The sequence below is a fragment of the Lithobates pipiens genome, unplaced genomic scaffold (assembly GCF_037356315.1).
Source record: "Lithobates pipiens isolate NorthernLeopardFrog02 unplaced genomic scaffold, aLitPip1_a1.2 Scaffold_84, whole genome shotgun sequence".
Taxonomy (NCBI): domain Eukaryota; kingdom Metazoa; phylum Chordata; class Amphibia; order Anura; family Ranidae; genus Lithobates; species Lithobates pipiens.
Genome location: NW_027507908.1, coordinates 710,990 through 726,637, shown reverse-complemented (window position 1 = coordinate 726,637; position 15,648 = coordinate 710,990).

Here is a 15,648-nt window from a genome sequence, read left to right as displayed (position 1 = left end):
AACCGCCTGTCCCCCACATGTCCCTATCCAGGATCTGTGAAATGTCCATAGTGGCCAAAGATTCTTATCTTGTAACTCTGTTCCTGCTGCTCATGTAGCCATACATTGTGCTTTACCCAGTACTAAAAATGGATTTCATACACCTTTCAAATAAAATCAAACAAGCTCCATTGTGTGTTTTTTTTTTTCATTTTTGGGGGGCCGGCGGGGGTAGAAACATTTGTGCAGCTGTCTTTCAAATGCAGTGTGACATAAAATATTGCAACAACCACTTATTTGTTTTGGGGGTTCTATGTAATTTTCGATTCCAACGGTGAAAAAAAAAAAAGTGATAACTCTTGCTGTTTTTAATTGTGCAGCTCTAACAAGATCTATGGCATCTCTTCAGCTTTGAAGCCTGGCTAATAGAACTGGTCAGGATTCCACCCCCTTGGTTTTCAAAGCCCCCAGCTGTCGGCACAAAACATGTCCCAGTTTGAGGACCTGCCATCTTTACAGCTAAAGTGCCAACAGTTGCTCAGCAATGTCTTGCTAACTCAGTGAAGTTGGTCTTTTGACTGCAAAATTAGGCCCTCTCTCATTTGTTCCCAGCGTTTGGGAGTTCCCGTCTTATAACCACAATCTGTCCTCTTGCCCTGGCCAGAGCAGGGTTTTGCATCTTGGCTGTGCCAAAAACCTACCTTAATTAGGGAGGTTGGGACTAGAGGCTCTCCTCCAGTATAACCTATAAAGTGGAAGTCTTCCCACCCCCGCAGAGGGCAGCTCAGATTTAGGAGCCATCTCCCTGGCGCTGCCAACCTTCTCACTTTGGGCTTGGGAAGCATGACTGAGGGACCTGCCAAAGCGGTTCTCTATATTCTTCCCCCCCCCTACCAAATTAACCAGATAAACTCCTTTCATCTGGAGTTGAAAGGCCATAGCAGCCTTTTATTACAAAACAATTAAATACCCAGCACCCCCTTCAAAGACCCAATAGACCCCTGTCTGCTACTATGACAAGAAAATAACAGCCTCAAATTGAATGGCTGTCTAAAACCTAAATCTTGAAAAACCTGCTACATATACCCCCAGCACCTGAAGAAAATAGGAAGCACCCTCAGACCAACACAAACAAGGGAGGGTGGGGGAAACATCTCTGACGAACTCAGAAAAAAAAAACCTCCTCCCTCAAAATACCCCTCAGCTCTGCAACCCACCAATCTGGTAAGCGGAATACTACCTTCAAAATCGCACCACTAAATACCCCACCTCCTCTGCATGCTCCAGTCACGCTGCCCCCTCCTAGTTTCACTCACCTTCAGGCACCCCAGATGTTTTGGAACTACATTTCCCATGATGCTCAACTACACTGCAGAGTGCAAGAGCATCATGGGAAATGTAGTTCCAAAACATCTGGGGTGCCAAGGTTCGTCATCATTTGGGAGGGTCTGTTATACACATGACTAGGGCACCACCAATGTCCACAACACCATGGTAATCACTACCTATCCCCAAATTAAACACTTGTACCCAAATAATGAGGCCACGTTTGGAGAAAATGTGAATGCATTGGCTAACACACCGTTATCTGAGATACAACACAGAACTCCATATTTTAGATGGTTCCCTACTAAAAACTATTCAAGGAAATCTGAATGTCTCTGAAGACCTCAATCATCATAACCTTATGACTAACGAGATTAAATGCAGGCTGGGTGTTCTGTTCTAATCTACTTTTTTTTAATTTTATATATATATATACACATCGAGTACAGAACCAAGGATCATTTTGTGCTACTAAATGGTATGGAATTTGATAGACCTCCCCCCAGCAACAATAGACCCCCCAAAAAAAAAAAAAATAGATTCCCAGTGACAATAGATCCCCACAGCAGTCAGCTTCAATAGAATACATTCAGTGCTGGAGGTTCCGGAGATGCGTTCCCCCCACATTCCCACTGAAAAAAAAAGGCCTGGTTACCTTCATCAAAAAAAAAAAAATCTCTGCCCTCCTCTACAGCTCCCCTTTTAGAAAAAGCCATCCTCTAGAGATGGGGCATGGGAGCGAGATGCCCCAGAGCTACTAAGACGTAGGGATGAGCTCAGGCGTGTTCACATGTCCATGTGCAGAGCCCGCCAGGAAGTTGGCGCAGCGCTGCGCTAATCACAGGCAGTGAGACTTTGCCTGATCTCTGCAGCCATCGGGGCAGCGTCTCACTGCCTGTGATTAGCGCAGCACCGTGCCGACTTCCTGGCGGGCTCTGCACATGGACCATGCGAACACGCCGGAGCTCATCCCTATTAAGACGTCACCTCCTGACCTGCATTATTCATCTAAAGGGCCCTTTCCAGGGCTGAAGCCCCAGACCAGGTGGTGCAGACCATGGGAGGTCTGGGCAGAGTCCTCTTATGTGAGAAGTGGTGGAAACCAGGGAATGTGTGTGCCATCTGGGAGCATGCCCTACTGGACAGAGGGATATTGGGAAGTGACTGACATACTATAGAACAGCGTTTCTCAACCCCACTCCTCAAGGTGCCCCAACAGGTCACGTTTTCAGGATTTCCCTCAGACGGAACAGCTGTGGTAATTACTAAGGCTGCTTTCACACTCCAGCGGGAGCGGCGTCGGCGGTAAAGTGCCGCTATTTTTAGCGGCGCTTTACCGTCGTTTTAGCGGCGGTGTGCGGGCGCTAGCGGGGTGGTTTTAACCCCCGCTAGCGGCCGAAAAGGGGTTAAACCCGCCCGCAAAGCGCCACTGTAGCGGCGCTTTGCCGGCGGTATTGCCGCTGTGTCCCATTGATTTCAATGGATAGGAGCGATGAATACACCGCTCCTTCACCGCTGCAAAGATGCTGCTAGCAGGACTTTTTTCACCGTCCTGCCAGCGCATTGCTCCAGTGTGAAAGCCCTCCGGCTTTCACACTGGAGTTAAAGGGGCCGGTTTTTTTCAGGCGCTACACAGGCGCTATTTTTAGCGCTGTAACGCCTGAATACCGCCCCAGTGTGAAAGCAGCCTAAGGCAGTGAAACTGATCAGATCACCTGTGCAAAATAATGGAGAGCCTGAAAACATGACCTGTTGAGGCGCCCTGAGGATTGGAGTTGAGAAACATTGCTATGGAAGGTGTCTTCATCCCCCTCAGCTGCAGGTCCTGTGATGAGGTGATGGACACTAATGGTGAGGACTAGGGATGAGCCGAACACCCCCCTGTTCGGTTTGCACCAGAACCTGCGAACAGACCTAAACTTCGTGTGAACTTTAGAACCCTATTAACCTCCCTGGCGGTACGATTATTTCGGATTTTAGGTGCTAAAAGCGGTACCATTATGTTGCATGAAAATTTGGCGTTTTATATTGTAGTCCTGTAATTCTTAGCAATAACTCTCTTAAATCTGTCCAAACCAGAGTCTAGCAGACATCCCGGGTATGATAAAGTTTGAAAAATTAAATCATAAATTATAATATAATAAATAATTATAAATAATTGTACCAAATAATAATATAACAATAATAAAAATTATTCAATAATGTAATCAAATCAAAAACACTGAAATTTGCTCAGTTGCAGAATTGTCACTGTCATTACTTTTCAGTATTTGATGACGGATCTCCCCACAAATCGCTATCGCTCAATTCTGCGAGTGATTCTAATTTATTATCGCTGTTTTCTAGCTGGTCTAAAATCATTTTTGATGTACAGTGACAGTTTTGGTTGCTATGGGCAATCTCCAGTTTCCAGGCATAAAGAACAGTTTTTATTATATAAAACTGCATGCAGGACACTGTGCAGACCACTAGGGACAACGGGGATGTGAAATATTTACATACAGCAATGTAATCTGTAAGATTACATTATACTGTATGTATACTGTTTGTTTCACTTTTTGAATTTGGCGCCGATCTCCGTCCCCGTGCGTCGCAACGCTCGCAGGGCACGGAGATCGGCGATGTAATGCATCGAGCGAGACACGGCTCGCTCGTACAGCGGGGAGACAACGCTGGATCCGAAGGAGAAGGTAAGTAAACCTCCTCCTGGATCCAGCGACGCTGTCCCGAGTCTGACTCGGGGATACCGCTTTTGGTATGAAAAATCCACCCCGAGTCAGACTCGGGAATACCGTCAGGGGGGTTAAAGTCTATGGGACTCGAACGTTCACAATCTAAAGTGCTCATTTTAAAAGGGAAATATGCAGGTTACTGTCCTAAAAAGTGTTTGGGGACCTGGGTCCTGCCCCAGGGCACATGGATCAATGCAAAAAAAAAGTTTTAAAAACTGCCGTTTTTTCAGGAGCAGTGATTTTAATCATGATTAAAGTGAAACAATAAAAGTGTAATATTCCTTTAAATTTCGCAGCTGGGGGGGTATCTATAGTATGCCTGTGAAGGGGCGCATGTTTCTGGTGCTTAGAACTGTCCCTGCACAAAGTGTCATTTGTGCAAGAAAAAAAGTCTTTTAAAATCACTTGCGGCTATTGTCGGGTCCCGTAATACAGAGAACACTCAATGAGTGTTCTCTACATTAGCCGACAATTCATTCATTCATTGATAAATAAATAAAAAATAAAAAGCGTGGGGGTTCCCCTAAATTCAATTACCAGGCCCTTCAGGTCTGACATGGATATTAAGGGGAACCCCGTGTCAAATTTAAAAAAAAATTGACGTGGGGGCCCCCCTAAATATCCATAACCAGACCCTTCAGGTCTGATATGGATATTAAGGGGAACCCCGCATCAAATTAAAAAAAAAAATTGACGTGGGGGTCCCCCTAAAAATCCATATCAGACCCTTTATCCAAGCACGCAACCTGGCAGGCCGCAGGGAAAGAGGGGGGGACGGGAGAGCAGCCCCCCCTCCCTCCTGAACCGTACCAGGCCACATACCCTCAACATTGGGAGGATGCTTTGGGGGTCTGTGACCTCTCAAAGCACCTTGTCCCCATGTTGATGAGGACAAGGGCCTCATCCTCACAACCCTGGCCGTTGGTTGTGAGGGTCTGCGGGCGGGGGGCTTAACAAGGGGACCCCCAGATCCCGCCCCCCCTGTTTGAAATGGTAAGGGGGTACAAAAGTACCCCTACCATTTCACAAAGAAAGTGTCAAAATGGTTAATTAAGACAAACACACTTTTGAAAAATTCCTTTATTAAAAATAAAAAAAATTAAAAAAAAGATTCCAGCGGTGCTAATCCACTCTTGCTATCCAGCGACGGGTCTCCGGGGTCCAGCGATGGATGATCATATCCAGCGACGGGGGATCTCTCAGTCCAGCGCTGTCCATAAATCCTACTTCTGTCTCCACTCCGGAGACACTGCAGAGATCCCAGCGCTGACGTTTCTTATATTAGGAGGGCGGGGCCACCCGTCACCTGACCCCGCCCCTCTGACGCTGGAGAGGGAAGCCAGGGGTTCCCCAGTGACGTGTGGGTGACCCCGCCCCCTCTGATGTAACGGAAACCTGCGTTACATCAGAGGGGGCGGGGTCACCCACACGTCACTGGGGAACCCCTGGCTTCCCTCTCCAGCGTCAGAGGGGCGGGGTCAGGTGACGGGTGGCCCCGCCCCTCTAATATAAGAAACATCAGCGCTGGGATCTCTGCAGTGTCTCCGGAGTGGAGACAGAAGAAGGATGTATGGACAGCGCTGGACTGAGAGATCCCCCGTCGCTGGATATGATCATCCAATCGCTGGACCCCGGAGACCCGTCGCTGGATAGCAAGAGTGGATTAGCACCGCTGGAATCTTTTTTTAATTTTTTTTATTTTTAATAAAGGAATTTTTCGAAAGTGTGTTTGTCTTATTTAACCATTTTGACACTTTCTTTGTGAAATGGTAGGGGTACTTTTGTACCCCCTTACCATTTCAAACAGGGGGGGGGCCGGGATCTGGGGGTCCCCTTGTTAAAGGGGGCTTCCAGATTCTGATAAGCCCCCCGCCCGCAGACCCTCACAACCAACGGCCAGGGTTGTGAGGATGAGGCCCTTGTCCTCATCAACATGGGGACAAGGTGCTTTGAGGGGTCACAGACCCCCAAAGCATCCTCCCAATGTTGAGGGTATGTGGCCTGGTACGGTTCAGGAGGGAGGGGGGGCGCTCTCTCGTCCCCCCCTCTTTTCCTGTGGCCTGCCAGGTTGCGTGCTTGGATAAAGGGTCTGATTTGGATTTTTAGGGGGACCCCCACGTCAATTTTTTTTCAAATTTGATGCAGGGTTCCCCTTAATATCCATATCAGACCTGAAGGGTCTGGTTATGGATATTTAGGGGGACCCCCACGTCAATTTTTTTTTTAATTTGACACGGGGTTCCCCTTAATATCCATGTCAGACCTGAAGGGCCTGGTAATTGAATTTAGGGGAACCCCCACGCTTTTTTTTTTTTTATCAATGAATGAATGAATTGTTGGCTAATGCAGAGAACACTCATTGAGTGTTCTCTGTATTACGGGACCCGACAATAGCCGCAAGTGATTTTAAAAGACTTTTTTTCCTTCACAAATGACACTTTGTGCAGGGACAGTTCTAAGCACCAGAAACATGCGCCCCTTCACAGGCATACTATAGATACCCCCCAGCTACGAAATTTAAAGGAATATTACACTTTTATTGTTTCACTTTAATCATGATTAAAATCACTGCTCCTGAAAAAACTGCAGTTTTTAAAACTTTTTTTTGCATTGATCCATGTCCCCTGGGGCAGGACCCGGGTCCCCAAACACTTTTTAGGACAGTAACCTGCATATTACCCTTTAAAATTAGCACTTTAGATTTCTCCCATAGACTTGTATAGGGTGTTCCGGCTTTTCGAATTTGCTGCGAACAGCCCAAATTGTTCACTGTTCGCTGAACAGGCGAACAGGCAATGTTCGAGTAGAACATGAGTTCGACTCGAACTCGAAGCTCATCCCTAGTGAGGACTTAGTATACATGGAGAAGTGCTTAGAGTTGCCACCTCATCCCTTTAAACCCAAACACATATGAATTACACGGGTTCTGAGGCTGATTTCATGTAGATAAGGCACAGAGAATAATTTGTCCCACACCTCTCATAGCCAGGTGTATAGACATTCCATGCCATCCATAGCCAGGTGCATAGATGTCAAACACCTCTCATAGCCAGTTGTACAGGCATCATACAACACTCATAGCTAGATGCAAAGATGTCCCAAGCCACCCATAGCCAGGTGCACAAATATCCCAAGCCACCCATAGCCAGGTGCACATACATTGCAAGCCACCCATAGCCTGGTGCACAGACATTGCAAGCCACCCATAGCAAGGTGCACATACATTGCAAGCCACCCATAGCCTGGTGCACAGACATTGCAAGCCACCCATAGCCTGGTGCACAGACATTGCAAGCCACCCATAGCCTGGTGCACATACATTGCAAGCCACCCATAGCCAGGTGCACAGACATTGCAAGCCACCCATAGCCAAGTGCACAGACATTGCAAGCCACCCATAACCAGGTGCACATACATTGCAAGCCACCCATAGCCTGGTGCACAGACATTGCAAGCCACCCATAGCCAGGTGCACAGACATTGCATGCCACCCATAGCCAGATGCACAGACATTGCAAGCCACCCGTACCCAAGAGTACAATTGCCCCACCCTGCCCATTCCCAGGTGCAGAGATGTCCCACACCACTCATAGCCATGTACACAGACATCACATACTGCCCATAGCCTGCGAGGTGGGGGGCAGGGAATGGAAATTGTTACTTTGGGGTCGGTTTACTAAAACTGGAGAGTAGAGAATCCGGTGCAGCTCTGCATAGCAACCAATCGGCTTCCAGGATTTTTTTTGGCAAAGCTTAATTGATGAAGCTGAAGTGAGAAGCTGATTGGCTCCCATGCACAGCTGCACCAGGTTTTGCACTCTCCAGTCTTAGTAAATATCCCCCTTTGTGTTGTAGAAATGACTTTGAGGACGGTCATCTTTTGCCCCCTTGCTGTTTGTGGTGAGTGGTGACACCCCAGCAGAGTGACGATGGGCGCCCCATGCTCAGTCACACCCCATCCACATTTAATTCATTCTCTGTAATGAATTCTCAGTCCAGGGAGAGCTGGGCGGGGTGACTCCTCCCTCCTGACTGGCTCCGCCCCCAGCAGACCTCCTATATATGAAGAGGTAGAAGTGCAGCTCATCACAAGTTTGTCGGATAAGGAAGCAGCATGGCAGATAATGTGAGTATGAGTACCGATGGAAGCTGCAAAAGCTGAGAAAATGGGTTGTGTGGGTGTGGTGTGGGTGTGGGTGTGGGTGTGGTGTGGTGTGGTGTGGTGTGGTGTGGGGAGGGTTGGGTTGCTGAGTATGGATGGTGGTGGGTATAGGGTTTCTTGTATAACTTCAGCCTCAACTTCAGCCTCAAACCCGGTCACTCCGTGGAGGTGGGGGGCTTCATTCCGCAGTTTTCTCCTTGGCCGATTCGGCCAGGGGAATTTGCCAATACCCTTTGGTGAGATCAAGAGTTGTCATATATCGGGCTGTTCCCAGCCGGTCAATCAACTCATCTATACGCGGCATGGGGTAGGTGTCAAATTTTGTAACTTTATTCAATTGTCGAAAATCGTTACAAAACCGCCAGCTCCCATCAGGTTTGAGCACTAGTACGATAGGACTGGACCAGTCACTCTGGGACTCCTCTATCACACCCAATTCCAACATCCTTTGAACCTCCCCACGTATTGCCTCCCGTCGGGCCTCTGGTATTCTATAAGGTTTTAGTTTTACCCTTTCTCCTGGCGGGGTAATAATGTCATGCTCTACGCCAGATGTTTGTCCCGGCAGCTCAGAGAAAATCTCTTTGTTACGAAGTACAAACTCTTTAACCTCCTGTTGTTGGGCTTTCGATAAGGTGTCTGCTATTCCAACCTCAGGAACTAAGCAATCAGGCTGTGTTTGTGACAAAGTCTCTGCGACTAGGGATTCCCTATCCCTCCAGGCTTTCAGCAGATTGACGTGATAGATCTGCTCCGGCTTTCGCCTTCCTGGCTGTCTAACCCTGTAGTTCACCTCACTAATTTTTTCAATTACTTCATATGGACCTTGCCATTTGGCCAGAAATTTGCTTTCAACCGTAGGGACTAGCTCCAAGACCCTATCCCCCGGGGAAAAAGTACGTGTCTTGGCCCCACGGTTGTACACTCTTTGCTGTGCTAACTGCGCTTGGGTTAAATGTTCCTTTACAATTGGCATTACCTGTGCAATTCTATCTTGCATCAGGGCGACATGCTCAATCACACTCCTGTGAGGAGAACTCTCATTTTCCCAAGTTTCCTTGGCGATATCCAGCAACCCTCTTGGGTGTCTCCCATAGAGCAACTCGAAGGGTGAGAAACCCGTAGAGGATTGGGGTACCTCCCTAATAGCAAACATCAGATAGGGTATTAGACAGTCCCAATTCTTTCCATCTCTATCCACCACCTTCTTTAACATTTGTTTTAGGGTTTTGTTGAATCTTTCAACCAACCCATCTGTTTGGGGGTGATACACAGATGTACGCAATTGTGTCACTTTGTACAACTTGCATAGTTCCTTCATAACCCTGGACATAAAGGGTGTACCTTGGTCCGTAAGCAGTTCCTTACAAATACCCACGCGGCTAAAAACCAGAGATAGCTCTTTGGCTATGGTTTTGGCCGAGGTATTTCGGAGAGGAATTGCTTCCGGATAACGGGTGGCATAGTCCAATATAACCAAAATGTACTGATGCCCCCTAGCGGACTTCATTATCGGACCTACCAAATCCATTGCGATCCTTTCAAAGGGGACCTCAATGATAGGAAGAGGTACCAGCGGGTTACGGAAATGTGGCATAGGTGCCGACTTCTGACACACAGGGCAGGGGGAACAATAATTTTCTATTTCCTTCATGACCCCAGGCCAATAGAATCTCTGCAGTACCCTCTCTCTGGTTTTCTCGGCCCCCAGATGACCTCCCAGAATGTGCCCATGGGCCAATTCTAACACCAACTTCCTGTAAGGTTTGGGCACCACAAGTTGCTCAATGGTTTCTTCTGCCCTTTGAGTCACTCGATACAGCAGGTCCCTTTCCACAGTGAAGTACGGGTAAGTGCAAGTCTTATCTGGGTTCACTAACTCGCCATCTATTTTCACCACATTTTCCCGTGCCTTTATTAGGGTGGGGTCTTTTAACTGTTCTGTGGCAAAATTTTCCCTGTGAACCTCAAGATCCGAAAACTCCACAGACGGCATGTTTTCAACTGAGGATGTTGGCTCCTCCCCAGTTTCTCGAGTTTCCCCCGCCAATAATCGACAAGGGAAATTCAGGAGAGTCCTCACCACCCCCAGAGGAATTCTGGTCATCTTCCTGGTTTATAGGGGCACCAGTGGGGGGCTCAGGACAATCCCAGAGGTCCCAGAATTTTGGAAAATCCCTTCCCACAATAGCATCATGTGGTAAGTGAGACACTAACCCCACCTGATGAGAGAGGTTACCTTTGGGGGTCTCAAAAAACACTGAAGTTACAGGATACTCTCGGGTGTCCCCATGCACACAAATAACAGCCACCCTGTTCTTCCCAGAGACCTCTGTAGTAACTAATTCAGCTTTTATCAATGTTACCAGGCTACCTGAATCTAGCAACACATCAACATGTCTACCATTAATACACATTTTACATAAATGTTTCTCAGGTCCCCGAATGGCAGTGCATGCAACTGTCGCAAACAGCGACTGACGTCTCTCCCTTATAAAGTCACATTGCATAGGCTCATCCACAACGGGGCAATTGGCTGCAATATGTCCCTCTTGCCGGCAGCGGTAGCAAATAATCTTTTTCGCTGCCTCTTGCAGCATGGGCTTCCTGGGCTGCTCCCGCCAGACCTTAGGTAGAACTCCCACCCTCTCACTCTCTCCACCCTCACCCCTTGGAGTCATCTTACCCGCCACTGGGGATGATCTGGTCTTGGGGGGGAAAGTCCGTGAGTCCCTGGAAGAGGTGGTCAGGTTCTCTGTAGCCAAGTACCTCTCAACCAGATCCACAAGTTTATCTGCATTTTCTGGGTCTCCATGGCTTACCCATTTTTGGATGGCAGTAGGAAGAGCTCTCAGGAAACGATCCATAACAACACGCTCCACAATGTTTGGTGCGGTCAAAATCTGTGGCTGCAGCCACTTCCTGCTCAGGTGAATGAGATCATACATTTGAGACCTGGGAGGTTTTCCAACCTGAAAAGTCCAGTTATGCACACGCTGAGCCCGGACGGCCAGGGTGACACCCAGCCGTGCCAATATTTCTGCTTTTAGCACCACATAGTCTTTTGCTTGGTCAGGCTCTAGGTCATAATAAGCTTTCTGCGATTCCCCAGTTAACAGAGGGGCCACCAGTCCAGCCCATTGCTCCTTAGGCCACTTTTCCCTTTCAGCAGTCCTTTCAAATGTGGTCAAAAACACCTCCGGATCATCCTCTCCAGTCATTTTTGTCAGTAAACGGCTCACACCAAAGGATGCGGTATTAGTGTAACCACTTGCTTCATTGGTCTGCGGACGTTGCTGTATTAATGTCTCTATTTTCTGTTGAAAATTCTGCTCTTGCTTCTGCAACAGGTCTATGAAGCGGGCTTCAGATCGCTGCTGGGCTTGTTGCTGAGCTTCCAGACTCTGCTGCAAAGTTGCATTTGTCTGCTGCTGGGCTGCAAGGCTCTTTTGTAAAGCTGCATTTGTTTGCTGCTGATTTGCATTTGTTTGCTGCTGATTTGCATTTGCTTGTTGCTGGTTTGCATTTGCTAGAGCCAGCTGTCTCAGTATCTCCTCCATGCTGGCCTTAACAAAAAACAAAAAAAAAAAAAAGTGCCAAAATTCTCCACCAAATGTGAGGGGTTTGCTCGGTAGCGGGTGTGTGTGACCCCCTGGATGGGTTCACAACACAAAGTCAGGCACAGCAGACAGCGGTGTAGGTTCAAAAAACAAAAGATCCGGTTTATTTCTGCTACATGCAGTGATACATAAACAGCCAAACAAAATAAAACAAGAAAATAAATCCTGGTCAGCTTGACCTCTAACTACACACGTAGACTCCCTGTCTAACAACTGGGTGCAGCCATTGTAGAGGTTTGCCACACAGGCGTTAACTCACCGCACAGAACAGATCTCAGCCTCCCCAGTCTATACACACAAAACTGGTTCCAGGATGGAGCATCTCCCTAAGCATGCTGGGGTTTTTTGTAGAGGCCTTAATGAGCCCACTTAATTCAGCTGGGCTCATTAACTCTTCCCCTCTAATTGTAAAAGTCTGCATAAAGCCTGAATCTAGGACACACATATTTCCCATCCTGAATACAACCAGGTGACTTTACCTGCGTGCTGCCACAGTATATATATGTATATATGTGTGTCTATGTATGTATATATGTGTGTCTATGTATGTATATATGTGTGTCTATGTATGTATATATGTATGTGTGTCTATGTATGTATATATGTATGTCTATGTATATATGTATGTCTATGTATATATGTGTGTCTATGTATATATGTATGTCTATGTATATATGTATGTCTATGTATATATGTGTGTCTATGTATGTATATATGTGTGTCTATGTATATATGTGTGTCTATGTATATATGTGTGTCTATGTATGTATATATGTGTGTCTATGTATATATGTGTGTCTATGTATGTATATATGTGTATATATGTATATATGTGTGTCTATGTATATATGTGTGTCTATGTATATATGTGTGTCTATGTATATATGTATATATGTGTGTCTATGTATGTATATATGTGTGTCTATGTATATATGTGTGTCTATGTATATATGTGTGTCTATGTATGTATATATGTGTATATATGTATATATGTGTGTCTATGTATATATGTATGTCTATGTATATATGTGTGTCTATGTATGTATATATGTATGTCTATGTATATATGTGTGTCTATGTATGTATATATGTGTGTCTATGTATGTATATATGTATGTCTATGTATATATGTGTGTCTATGTATGTATATATGTGTGTCTATGTATGTATATATGTGTGTCTATGTATGTATATATGTATATATGTGTGTCTATGTATGTATATATGTATATATGTGTGTCTATATATGTATGTATGTGTGTCTATGGGAGGTCCTCCGGTGTTCTCCTCTATGGCTGAGCAGTGTGTGCGGTAAGAAGGAATCATAATAAACAACATTGCCATGGTAACGGATGTAATGCGAGCCCCTCCCCCTCCCCGGGTCTCCTCTCCGCCATCCACCCGGGGGCAGAGCTTCCCTATCATCACCCCGCCTACCGGGACTGCTGTATAGAGGGTACGCCGCTCATCCCGTGTCACTTCCGGTACCGGGCGGAGCTCTATGCTGATCCCCGGAAGGACGGTCTAGTGATGGCACAGTGTGGGAAGTGCTGGCCTCTAGTGGGCCCGGAGATCAGTGCAGTCCCTGAAATGACTGAATACAGAGAGACATTTCATTCTACTGATATTATTATTATTATTATTAAGTGTATTCATGTTTACAATGATAATAATAATTATTATTATTGTAAATATTATTACAAATAATAATATCATTAATAATATTATATTAAAATAAATAAATAATTATTATACATATAAAACATATAGTATAATGTTTTAACAACAATAATTAATTAAAATATATAATAAAACAAATAATAAATTATGATCTGATCTAATAATACAAATATATATTTTTCTATCTGATGCGGCAATTAAATTTTCTCGGTCTGTAAACAGTTTTTATTGCCCCCCCCCCCCCATAATTCTGTTCCTGAAGCCTCTTATAATATATAATTCACCTAAAATTAAACATTCCCCTTAGGTGAATATATACAGCAGATCTGGAAAGCATCCAATTACCGTATATAACATAATATGTCCTATATATTCACCTAAGGGGAATGTTTAATTTTGCAGCAGAGAGATCTCTCTTGCAGGAGCTCCTGACAGAGTGATTTGTATTGCTGATATTATCTCCAGTTATTGGAAGTGAGAGTCAGTTTATTGATTGGCATTGTCTAGTCTTCTTTTTATAGCAATTGGCATTTCTTGCCGTTTTCTATAAAAATAAAAAAATGAGGACCGAAGTCCTCGCTGTGATTCTTGTTCTGTTGGTCCCTTGGGGACTAAACAGAAATACCATCAAGCAATCCCCAGAGGTCCACATGGATCAGGAGGAGGGGATTGTAGAAAGACAGCAGCAGCCAGCGGAGATTCACATCACAGGCTGTGCCCAGAGATGCCCAACCCCCACAGACCCGCATGGAGGAGCCCAGAAATGTCACCACAGGGTCCCCAGTGGAGGGGATTGTGACCACAACCCAACAACCAGCAAAGATTCTGCTGATATTTAGAATCTTGTATCCATGGGCTGTGCCCAGAGATGCCCAACCCCCACAGACCCGCATGGAGGAGCCAAGAAATGTCACCACAGGGTCCAGCATTGAGGAGAACATGAAGAGGACGGAGCAGCCAGTGGAGGAAACATTAAGAATTGAAAATGACCCTTCGGGACCCATCAGCTGGTTTTTATACCTGATCCGTCCTCCACTCTGGTTTAGCGTGGCAGTCCTGATCATTTTCCAGATTCTGAAGTACATCCTGCACCAAAATTACCTGGTCACCATATTAGGACGCTATTTGACATTTCTGGATCTGACTGCATTCATTTATCCACTGATGGATATCTGGAACAGCAGGGGAACGTCCTTTGAGAACCTAATGCTAGAACCCTTGAGCTGGTTTTTATTCCAGAACCGCCCTCCATTCTGGTTTAGCTTGGCAGTCCTGGTTTGTGTTCTCATTCTGAAGTACATCCTGCACCAAAATTACCTGGCCAGTGTATTAGAACACTATTTGATGATGCTGGAGCTTTGTAGATTCCTTTATCTACTGATTGATATCAGGAACAGCGGGGGGGCATTCTTTGAGAACATAATCCCACCCCTGCTTATAAATATTGCTACTGAACACCGGTCAGAATGCTTTCTGGGGCTTATCGCCATGCTGGTGGTACTACTCCTAACATGTTTCAAGCCAATCTACCGACTGTTCCGACCAAGAAGTAGCAACATCACCTCACCACCAAGTGATGTCATTCCATCAGCAAGTGATGACATCATTCCACCATCAAGTGCTGTCATTCCACCATCAAGTGATGACACCTTTCCACCAAGTGATGTCATTCTACCAGCAGGTGATGACACCATTCCACCAAGTGACGTCTTTCTACCAAGTGATGACACCATTCCATCAACAAGGGACGTCATTCTACCACCAAGTGATGACATCATTCCACCATCAAGTGAAAATGTGGAGAGCACCATGGAGGAGACCGACGTTCCTATTCTCCGAGTCGCACCTCCTAGGGATCACATCCGTGCTCACATACGGGATTTATGCCGGCCAGTGAAGAAACAAAGGCCAACCAAAGTGTTTAAGGATGGCATATTCCCAACGAGCGATGACATTGTTCCAACAAGAGGAAATGTGGACAGCTCTAAGGAAGAGACTTATGTTCCCGTTTGCATAGTCCCACCTCCTCAAGCTTCCCTCAGTGCTAGGCTAAGCCAGCGTATAGAGAAGCTGAAAGCAGAAATGGTGGACAGGCATGGGAATATCTTCCCACGACAGAATGTCATCAGCCCCCCGAGTGATGTCATCA